Genomic DNA, 11,735 nt, shown 5'->3' with positions numbered 1-11,735 from the left:
ATACTTGGAACAACCCTCCAAGAATAGGAAAAGTCATAACTACAGCTTTAAAAGCAACACAAATATTAACCTAACAAGTCCCACGATTTTTAGGCCTCTTGGACTTCTAGAGGCAGCCAGAAATGACAAAATGACTAAATTCAATGTATTTCAGGTACCCAGGCAAGACCAAGTTCATTCACCTATTTAATATTCTTGAAACTTAACAAATTCATGTCCTTTAATGGACAGACCATTCATCATATTTCTACGTGCTAATTAGCCTCTTCAATTGCCTTGATGACATGGATTAAGTCTTGAATATTATTTGAGCCCATCTTGGTCTTTTTAGAATCAGCCCAATTCTCTTGGATTAGCCCATTTAGTGCTTCCTTGAAACGTTTGGCTCTAAGTCTTGTAATTGGGCCACTAGGAAGTGACAAAGGGTCTTGTGCAAATTCAGCTCCATTCCCACTTGTATGATCAGCATGTCCAGCCCCTTGGTTTGCATCACAAGGGCTTATTTGGAAAGTTACTTTTTAGGAATTAGGCTCATTTGAAGGTTAGACAATATTGAATGTTATTTGTGAGTTGAGTTTTCTCCTCTTGTTCTTGATTGAACTCTTGAACTTATCAAAGGTAAATCACAACCTTTGTGGCATTCCTCTTTTGTAATCTAGGTTCTTGAGACGGATTCTTCAATGGGTTTAGATTTTGATATAATCTAGGTTCTTGAAACGAGTTCTCATCGGGTTGAGGTTTTTCCATCCATTGACTTGAATTTGGCTTTTTTGGAGAGTTTTCAAATTAATTTTAGGTTCAAGGGATTTCATTCCCGCGGGTTCTTATCACTAGGGTTTTCAAGAAAACCTTGTATTTTGGCCAAAGGTTTATTTGGAAAGTTACTTTTTAGGAATTAGGGTTTCAAGAGGTACTGTAGCGTTACTCTAGCCGTACTGTAACCGCGAGTACTGTAGCGTGACACTGTTCATCAGGTCATTTTGGGTAAAAAGGGGCTTTATTTTGGCTAGGGTTTCAATTAGATTTTGTTTAAATACTCATTGTAGCCTCATTTGAAGGTTAGACAATATTGAATGTTATTTGTTAGTTGAGTTTTCTCCTCTTGTTCTTGATTGAACTCTTGAACTTATCAAAGTAAATCACAACCATTGTGGCATTCCTCCTTTGTAATCTAGGTTCTTGAGACGGGTTCTTCAACGGGTCTAGATTTTGATATAATCTAGGTTCTTGAAACGAGTTCTCATCGAGTCTAGATTTTCCATCCGTTGACTTGAATTTGGCTTTCTTGGGGAGTTTTCAAATTGATTGTGGGTTCAAGGGATTTCATTCCCGCGGGTTTATATCATTTGGTATTCAGAGCAAGGTTTCCAATTAGGTCTGATTCTATCTTTTAATTTCTTGCATCATTAAATTTAATTCTAGGGCTACATTGTTCTAGAGTTGCGAAAAAAAAAAAAAAAAAAATTGCAGAAACGAAAAGTAGGCTGCCAAAATTTTGAGGGTTTTGGGTTTGGCTGAAATTTGCATCACCTAGGGTTTCAAAATTCTAGGGTGTAATGCATATCTGAGTTTGTCAATTGCTTGGAATGTCGTTCCATTGATTCTCTTCTATTTCGTTGTCAATTCTTGTATGCTTCGATTCAATTGCTTGATTTTTACAATGGAGTATTTCTGTTTGTGTTTGAATTAGAAAAAAAAGAAAAGAAAAGAAAAGAAAGGAAAGGAAAAGAAATGAAAATTCGAAAAAAAGAAAAAGAGAAGAAGAAGAAGAAGAAGAAGAAGAAGGAGAAGAAGATAAGGAGACGCAACATATTTAAAAGTTGCTACATAGTTACAACAAAGACAAAGAAAAACACTTGTTGATTGAGTTTTATCGTCAAAGGGGCTGAATACATATTTGTAGTTGGTATCTTGTTCTATAATTACTCTTTCCCTCATATAAATTCCTTGAGTCCCGTGTCATTTTATTCCTTTCTTGTTTCTTGTTTCTTGGATCTATATTACTGGTTGTAATAATACAAGGTTGTATTGTCTTGATTTAGTTCAATTAGTTCTTAGAGAACTTGAGCGGGAAAACTATTGAGGTAAAAGGCAAGAGAGTGTGAGACTATGATCGGGGAAAAGCCAATTAGGAGTGAAACACGAGTGGAATGCCATTATTCGAGGGTAAACACGTAAAGCAGTGTGTGAGGTTTTTCCACTAACATTCATTTGTGCAGCACTTTACAATGTCTCATCGGAGTGACTCTTCACCAAAGGGGATGGTAGATAACTCATCCTTTGTGTTGCAATCTATGCAACAACAGTTTGAGCGGTTGAACTTGGTGTTAGGTGAAGTGAGGGATAGGATGGATTATCAAGAAGTGGTAATTAGAAATTTACAAGGCAGGAGAGATAGGAGGAGGAGTGAACCTTGTATTGAACATAACTGTAAGAATGAAGAGTATGGTGAGTCTCTTGTTGCCAGGCATGCTCTCAATATACAAATTAAGATGGATGATACAGAGAAGCAGAACGAGAACATTTTTCATACTAGATGCCTCATCAACAACAAGGTATGTAGTATGATCATTGATTTGCGGAGTTGTATTAATTTGGCTAGTACTACTTTAGTTGATAAATTGAATTTACCTACCTTAAAACATCCTAGACCATACATGTTGCAGTGGTCGAGTGATTGTGGGGCGGTTAGGGTCGATAAGCAAGTGCTAGTTACTTAAAATACCAGGATATGGTCCTTTGTGATGTAGTGCCTATGCATGCTGCTCATATTTTGTTGGAGAAGTCATGGGACTATGATAGGAAGGTGATCCATGATGGGTTAAGGAACATGTACAGTTTTGAAAAGGATGGAAAAATAATCAAATTTGCTCCTTTAACTCCAACACAAGTCCATGGGGACCATTTGAAAGTGAAAAGTGAGGTTGCTAAAAAAAGAAATAGTGAAAATGAGTGTGATCAAAAAAGAAAAAGTGAAAAGGAGATTGAGCTAAAAAGCAAGAGTGAAAGTGAGATTGAGAAAAAAAGAAAAAGTGAGGCCGAAAATGATTGAAGAATGAAAGAGAAAAAATATGAGCGTCAGGCTGAGACCTCAAGAAAAGGAGAAAATGAGTTGAAAAATAATTGTGAGGTCGAGAGTACAAAAATAGATGAAGAAAAAGAGAGTGACAGAAACAAAGAGAGTGAAAAGAAAAAAGAGTGTGAAATGGAAAAAGAGAGTGAAAAACAAAAAGTGAGTGGAAAGAAAAGAGAGACTGAAGAAAGTAAGAGTAAAACAAAGAGAAAAGTGAGTTTTTATGCTAAGGCGAGTCTTAATACTAACAAACTTGACGTATCTTTGCCTAGTATTGTTGTCTCGTTGTTGCAGGGATATGAGGTCGTGTTTCCTAGCGGTGTGTTTAGTAGATTGCCACCTATTAGGGAGATAGAGCATTACATTGGTTTTGTGCCGGGTGCGACAATTCCTAACCGACCTTTCTTTCAAGTACATGAGTCCTTGACACACATGAAAGGACAAGGTAACTTGCTAACTAGAATGCATGCTAAGTGGGAGGACTGTATTGATACTTTTCCTTATGTATTCAAATACACACAAGGTATGAAAAATTTTGTGGTTGATGCTTTAGCAAAAAGCTATGTCCTCGTCTTCATTTTAGATGCAAAATTGTTAATGATAGGAACCAAGGTGGGCCTACTCTTAAAGATCCTTTGCAAGTTCCAGATGGGTCAATTACAAGATCAAAGGCCAAGAAGATCAAGGAAGTAATGCAAGGATTGGTGCAATCCTCTTGGGATGAAGCCAGCAAGAGCCCAACACTGAAGATGGGTCTGAAAGAAGAAGAACCAGCTTTGATCCACTTTATTCATGCTGTGGAAGACATGACTTAGAGATACGGCCTATTGTTATTGGAGGCTTCTAATTTGGTTAAATGATTTATTTTACTAGTTTAGAATAATTGGGATTGAAAATGCTTGGCTCACATGTCTTATTTCTTATGAACTATGTTTTTGGGAAGGCCTTGTATTTTGGCCAAGGGCTTATTTGGAAAGTTACATTTTAGGAACTAGGGTTTCATCAATTTATTGTTGGGGTTACTGTAGCCGCGGGTACTGTAGCCGGTACTGTTCATCAAGGGTAATTTTGGGTAAAAGGGGCTTTATTTTGGCTAGGGTTTTGATTAGGTTTGGGTTTAAAAACTCTTTGTAGCCTCATTTGAGAGATTAGACAATATTGAATTTTATTTGTGAGTTGAGTTTTCTTCTCTTGTTCTTGATTGAACTCTTGAACTTATCAAGGGTAAATCACAACATTTGTGGCATTCTTCCTTTGTAATTTGGGTTCTTGAGACGGGTTCTTCAACGGGTCTAGATTTTCATATAATCTAGGTTCTTTAAACGGGTTCTCATCGGGTCTAGATTCTCCATCCTTGACTTGATTTTTGGCTTTCTTGGGGAGCTTTCAAATTGATTGTGGGTTCAAGGGAATTCATTCCCACGGGTTCATATCATTTGGTATTCAGAGCAAGGTTTCCAGTCAGATCTTATTCTATCTTTTATTTCTTGCATATTTAATTCTAGGGCTTCATTGTTCTAGGATTGATTACAAAAAAAAAAAAAAAAATTGTGGTGGTTAGCAGATTTCTTCACTATTGTTAGGGTTGTTGAAATTGATTGTTCTAGGGTTTGTGTTGGCTGAAATCTCTTGTCCTAGGGGCTGCCGTATATCACTTGCCCAAGGGTTTTTGACTTATTGTTAGGGTTTTCTCAACTGCTTATTCTTGATTTTTTTCTTGAGCCTTATCATCAAAGGGGGTGATTCTAGTTGGTATCTTGTCTTATTGTTAACTGTTTCATTCGTATAATTTCCTTGATTCACGTGCCATTTTTTTTCATTCCTTCCATGTTTCTCTTGTTCTTGTTTCTTGGACCAAATTACTAGTTGGGATAAAACAAGGTTGCTTTGTCTTGATTGAGTCAATTAGTTCTTAAAGAACTGGAGTGGGAAAACTCTTGAGGTAAAAGGCAAGAGAGTGTGAGACTATTATCGGAAAAAGCCAATTAAGAGTGAAACACGAGTGGAGTGTCATTATTCGAGTGTAAACACGTGAGGGAGTGTGTGAGGTTTACTTTTTTTTTTTTTTTGCCACTAACATTCTTTTGTGTAGCGCCTGATAATGTCTCATCGGAGTAGTGCATCACCAAGGGGGAGAGCAGATAACTCATCCTTCGTGTTGCAAGCCATGCAACAACAGTTTGAGAGGTTAAACTTGGTGTTGGGTGAAGTGAGGGATAGGATGGATCATCAAGAAGCAGCGATTAGAAATCTAAAAGGTGGGAGGGACAGGAGGCGACGTGAGCATAGAGTTGAAAATCAGTATGAGAATGAAGGAGATGGTGAGAATGAGGAAGACTTAGCATCTGACGTTGGGTCAGGTAGAAATAGAAGAGTTAGGCATGAAAGAGGATTTAAGGGGAATCTAAGGGGTCGGGATGGTGTAGATGGAGACCTTGGTAGCATCAAAATGAAAATACTACCTTTCCAGGGTAGAACTGACCCTGAGGTTTATCTAGAGTGGGAGAAAAAAATAGAGTTGGTGTTTGATTGCCATAATTACTCTGAGGAGAAGAAAGTGAAGTTAGCGGTAATTGAATTCACTGATTATGCTATTATTTGGTGGGATCAATTAGTGACCAATAGGAGGAGGAATTATAAGATGCCTATAGAGACATGGGGAGAGTTGAAAGCTCTCATGAGGCAGAGATTTGTTCCTAGCCATTACTATAGAGTGGTCTAGGAGTGTGCAGGATTACCATAAGGAGATGGAGGTGGCGATGATTCGGGCTAATGTAGAGGAGGACCGAGAGGTCACCATGGCTAGATTTTTGAGTGGGTTAAATAGGGACATAGCCAATATAATTGAATTGCAGCATTATGTGGAGATAGAGGAGATGGTGCACATGGCTATGAAGGTGGAGAGACAATTAAAGAGAAAAGGGACAGCAAGGTACACTTTGGTTTCTAGCACTACTTGGAAATCAAAATGGGATAGAATGATCCAGCTGAAGAAAAGAGAAAGACCGAACCACCTAAGGGAAAAGATGAGGGAACTAGCAACAAACCCAAGGTAGAATCCCAACCTTCACGGAATAGAGATATCAAACGTTTTAAGTGTTTGGGTTCAGGGCACATTGCTTCTCAATGTCCAAGTTGGATGATGCTAGTGATGATGATGGAGTGGTATACCCTGTGACAGGTGAGTCTCTTGTTGCCAGGCGTGCTCTTAATGCACACATTAAGGTGGATAATGCAGAGCAACAGAGAAAGAACATTTTCCATACTAGATGCCATGTCAACAATAAGGTATGTAGTATGATCATTGATGGTGGGAGTTCAACTAATGTGGCTAGCACTACTTTGGTTGAGAAATTGAATTTACCAACCTTAAAACACTCTAGACCATACAAATTGCAGTGGTTGAATGATTGTGGAGAGGTTAGGGTGGATAAACAAGTGTTAGTTACTTTTTCTATTAGGAAGTATCAGGATGAGGTGCTATGTGATGTTGTGCCTATGCATGTGGGCCATATTTTGTTGGGGAGGCCGTGGCAGTATGATAGAAGAGTGACACATGATGGGTTCAAGAACATGTACAGCTTTGAAAAGGAGGGCAAAACAATTAAGCTTGCTCCTTTAACTCCAAGCCAGGTCTATGAGGACCAATTGAAATTGAAAAGTGGGGTTGCTCAAAAAAGAAAGAGTGAAAATGAGAGTGATCAGAAGAGAAAGAGTGAAAATGAGAATGATCAAAAAAGGAAGAGTGAAAATGAGATTGAGCAAAAAAGAAAGAGTGAGAGTGAAAATGAGCATAAAGGAAAGAGTGAAAAAGAAGGTAGAGAGGTGGCTGAGAGTAAAGAAAAAAGAGTGGAGCCACGAGAGAAAAAAGAAAGAGAGTCTTCTAAGAGAAAAGGAAGGGCAAAAGTGAGTTTCCATGCAAGAGAGAGTGAGGTTAAGAGGGCTTTCTTCGCAGATCGCCCTATGATTTTTCTTGTCTATAAAGAGTCTTATCTTACTCTTGATGAAACCAACAAGTATCTTCCTAGTTTGGTTGTTTCTTTGTAGCAGGAGTTTGAGGATGTATTCCCGGAGGAGATGCCAAATGAGTTGCCACCCATTAGGGACGTGGAGGATGTGCATTGATTGCAGGGCGGTCAACAATATCACGGTAAAGTATCGCCATCCCATTCCTAGATTGGATTATGCTTGATGAATTGCATGGCTCATGTATTTTCAGTAAAATTGATCTCAAAAATGGGTACCATCAAATTAGAATGAAAGAGGGTGATGTATGGAAAATTGCTTTTAAGACTAAGTATGGGCTTTATGAATGGTTGGTTATGCCATTTGGACTTAGAAATGTGCCTAGTACTTTCATGAGATTAATGAACCATGTCCTACGTGCATTCATAGGCAAGTTTGTGGTTGTATGTACTTTGATGATATCTTAGTGTACAGCAAGAATTTAAATGAACATATTGAGCATTTAAGATATCTGTTTGATGTGTTGAGATGTGAAAAGTTGTATGCTAATTTCAAGAAATGTGCCTTTTGCATGTAAAAAGTTGTTTTTCTTGGTTATGTTGTTAGTACGAAGGGGTATTGAGATGGATGAAGAGAAAGTCAAGGCCATCAAGGAGTGGCCAACGCCAAAAAGCATCACTGAGGTAAGAAGTTTTCATGGCTTAGCAAGCTTTTATCGGCGTTTTGTTAAAGACTTCAGCACCATTACTGCACCACTCACTGAGGTAATTAAAAAGAATGTTGGGTTTCATTGGGGGGCTAATCAATAGAATGCTTTTGCCACTATTAAAGAAAGGTTGTGCTCTGCACCTGTGTTAGCATTACCTGATTTTAACAAAACTTTTGAGTTTGAATGTGATGCCTTAGGAATAGGGAAGAGAGCCGTTTTGATGCAGGACAGGCGTCCCATAGCCTTCTTCAGTGAAAAGATAAGTGGGGCATCCCTGAAGTACCCTACTTATGACAAAGAGCTTTGTGCTCTTGTTCGTGCATTAGAGACTTGGCAGCACTACCTATGGCCAAGGGAATTTGTAATCCACACCGATCATGAATCATTGAAGCATCTCAAGGGTCAAGGTAAGTTGAATAAAAGGCATGCTAGATGGATGGAATACATTGAGACCTTTCCCTATGTCATCCGTTACAAGCAAGGTAAGGAGAACATTGTTGCTGATGCTCTATCCCGGAGGTATGTACTTCTTACTTCTATGAGTGCTAAAATGCTTGGTTTTGAATTTGTGAAAGACATGTTTGCCGATGACGCTGATTTTTCTAATGTGTATGTGGCATGTGATAAGGCGGCATTTGGTAAGTTTTGTCTGCCAAATTGTTCTATGCGTGAGTTATTGGTGCTTGAGGCACATGGTGGGGGATTAATGGGACACTTTGGTGTCAAGAAAACTTTAGACATTTTGCATGAATATTTCTTTTGGCCTAAGATGAAGAGAGATGTTAACCGTATTTGTGGAAGGTGCATTACATGTAGAAAGGCCAAATCTAAGGTTTTGCCACATGGGTTGTATACACCCTTACCTGTTCCTAGTGAGCCATGGGTAGACATATCTATGCACTTTGTTTTGCGGCTGCCTAGGACCAAAAGGGGTAGAGATTCTATTTTTGTGGTTGTGGATAGATTCAGTAAGGTGGCACATTTCATTCCATGCCATAAAACAGATGATGCAACAATCATAGCTGACTTGTTTTTCCGGGAGATAGTGCGACTCCATGGTGTACCTAGGAGTATTGTTTCTGATAGGGATGTTAAATTCCTTAGCTACTTTTGGAAGGTGTTGTGGGGGAAATTGGGTACTAAGTTCTTATTTTCCACTACTTGTCATCTGCAGATTGATGGTCAGACTGAAGTAATTAATAGGACATTAACTCAGCTTTTACGCACTGTTGTTTATAAGAATTTAAAAACTTGGGAGGATTGTTTGCCATTTATAGAGTTTGCATATAATAGGACGATGCATACTACTACTTCATACTCTCCTTTTGAAATTGTTTATGGATTTAATCCACTTACTCCTTTGGATTTGATGCCTTTACCTGTTGATGACAAGAGTAGTTTGGATGGACAAAAGAAGACGGAGTTGGTAAAGTCACTTCATGAGAGGGTACGGCTTCAAATTGCCCAAAAGAATGAAAGGGTTGCTTCCCAAGCCAATAAAGGACGAAGGCGTGTCATCTTTGAACTAGGAGATTGGGTTTGGGTTCACATACGCAAAGAAAGATTCCCAGCCCATAGAAGGACTAAGTTGCATCCTCGAGGAGATGGACCTTTCCAAATTCTTGAGAAAATTAATCACAATGCATATAAAGTGGATCTTATAGGTGAGTATAAAGTTTCTGCAACTTTCAATGTTTCTGATCTTTCTCCTTTTGATGTAGGTGAAGATTCGAGGTGGAATCCTTTTGAGGAGAGGGGGAATGATAGGAACCAAGGTGGGCCTACTCTTAAAGATCCTTTGCAAGTTCCAGATGGGCCAATTACAAGATCAAGGGCCAAGAAGATCAATGAAGCAATGCAGGAATTGGTGCAATCCACTTGGGATGAAGCCAGCAAGAGCCCAACACTGAAAATGGGTCTGAAAGAAGAAGAACCAGCTTTGATCCACTTTATTCAAGCTGTGGAAGACATGACTTAGAGATACGGCCTATTGTTATTGGAGGCTTTTAATTTGGTTAAATGATTTATTTTACTAGTTTAGAATAAGTGGGCTTGAAGATGCTTGGCTCACATGTCTTATTTCTTATGAACTATGTTTTTGGGAAGGCCTTGTATTTTGGCCAATGGCTTATTTGGAAAGTTACATTTTAAGAACTAGGGTTTCATCAATTTATTGTTGGGATTACTATAGTCGGTACTGTTCATCAAGGGTAATTTTGGGTAAAATGGGCTTTATTTTGGCTAGGGTTTTGATTAGGTTTGGGTTTAAAAACTCTTTGTAGCCTGATAGGAACCAAGGTGGGCCTACTCTTAAAGATCCTTTGCAAGTTCCAGATGGGCCAATTACAAGATCAAGGGCCAAGAAGATCAAGGAAGCGATGCAAGGATTGGTGCAATCCACTTGGGATGAAGCCAGCAAGAGCCCAACACTGAAGATGGGTCTTAAAGAAGAAGAACCAGCTTTGATCCACTTTATTCATGCTGAGGAAGACATGATTTAGAGATACGGCCTATTGTTATTGGAGGCTTCTAATTTGGTTAAATGATTTATTTTACTAGTTTAGAATAAGTGGGATTGAAAATGCTTGGCTCACATGTCTTATTTCTTATGAACTATGTTTTTGGGAAGGCCTTGTATTTTGGCCAAGGGCTTATTTGGAAAGTTACATTTTAGGAACTAGGGTTTCATCAATTTATTGTTGGGGTTACTGTAGCCGCGGGTACTGTAGCCGGTACTGTTCATCAAGGGTAATTTTGGGAAAAAGGGGCTTTATTTTGGCTAGGGTTTTGATTAGGTTTGGGTTTAAAAACTCTTTGTAGCCTCATTTGAGAGATTAGACAATATTGAATTTTATTTGTGAGTTGAGTTTTCTCCTCTTGTTCTTGATTGAACTCTTGAACTTATCAAAGGTAAATCACAACCTTTGTGGCGTTCCTCCTTTGTAATCTGGGTTCTTGAGACGGGTTCTTCATCGGGTCTAGATTTTAATATAATCTAGGTTCTTGAAACGGGTTCTCATCGGGTCTAGATTCTCCATCCTTGACTTGATTTTTTGGCTTTCTTGGGGTGTTTTCAAATTGATTGTGGGTTCAAGGGAATTCATTCCCGCGGGTTCATATCATAGCCTCATTTGAGAGATTAGACAATATTGAATTTTATTTGTGAGTTGAGTTTTCTCCTCTTGTTCTTGATTAAACTCTTAAACTTATCAAAGGTAAATCACAACCTTTGTGGCGTTCCTCCTTTGTAATCTGGGTTCTTGAGACGGGTTCTTCATCGGGTCTAGATTTTAATATAATCTAGGACTTATTTTACGGGTTCTCATCGGGTCTAGATTCTCCATCCTTGACTTGATTTTTGGCTTTCTTGGGGAGTTTTCAAATTGATTGTGGGTTCAAGGGAATTAATTCCCACGGGTTCATATCAAGGAGGCAATGTAAGGATTGATGCAATCTACTTCGGAGAAGTTTAGCAAGAGCCCAACATTCAAGATAGGCTGAGTAAGTGGATTAAAACCATAAACAACCTCAAATGGAGAATAAGAAATAGTAGTATGCAAGGTTTTATATGCACACTCTAATAAGGGCAAATGATACTCCCGCAAATGTCCATGTAGCAATTCAATGAATGGCAAATGATACTCCCACAAACGTTCATGAAACACACCTGAAGTTTTTCTTACACCACTCCAATTATATGCAAACTTAATGAATGGCAAGTAATACTTCCACAAATGTTCATGCAACACGTTAATGAATGACAAATGATATTTCCACAAACATTCATGCAATACGTCAGTGAATGGCAAATGATACTCTCACAAACGTTCATGCAACATATTGAAAGTCTTCCTTACACCAAAGTTACCCCACAAACCACCATGTCTATCACACACAAGCAACTTAAGCATAAAACTAGTTGGCACACAAAATCTATTCCCTCTAAACAAGTACCAATCTAATTTATAGAACTTACCAAACGATGCT

This window comes from Juglans microcarpa x Juglans regia, chromosome 8D, assembly GCF_004785595.1.
Source record: "Juglans microcarpa x Juglans regia isolate MS1-56 chromosome 8D, Jm3101_v1.0, whole genome shotgun sequence".
NCBI classification, from domain to species: domain Eukaryota; kingdom Viridiplantae; phylum Streptophyta; class Magnoliopsida; order Fagales; family Juglandaceae; genus Juglans; species Juglans microcarpa x Juglans regia.
Note: the sequence above shows the minus strand (reverse complement) of the source record.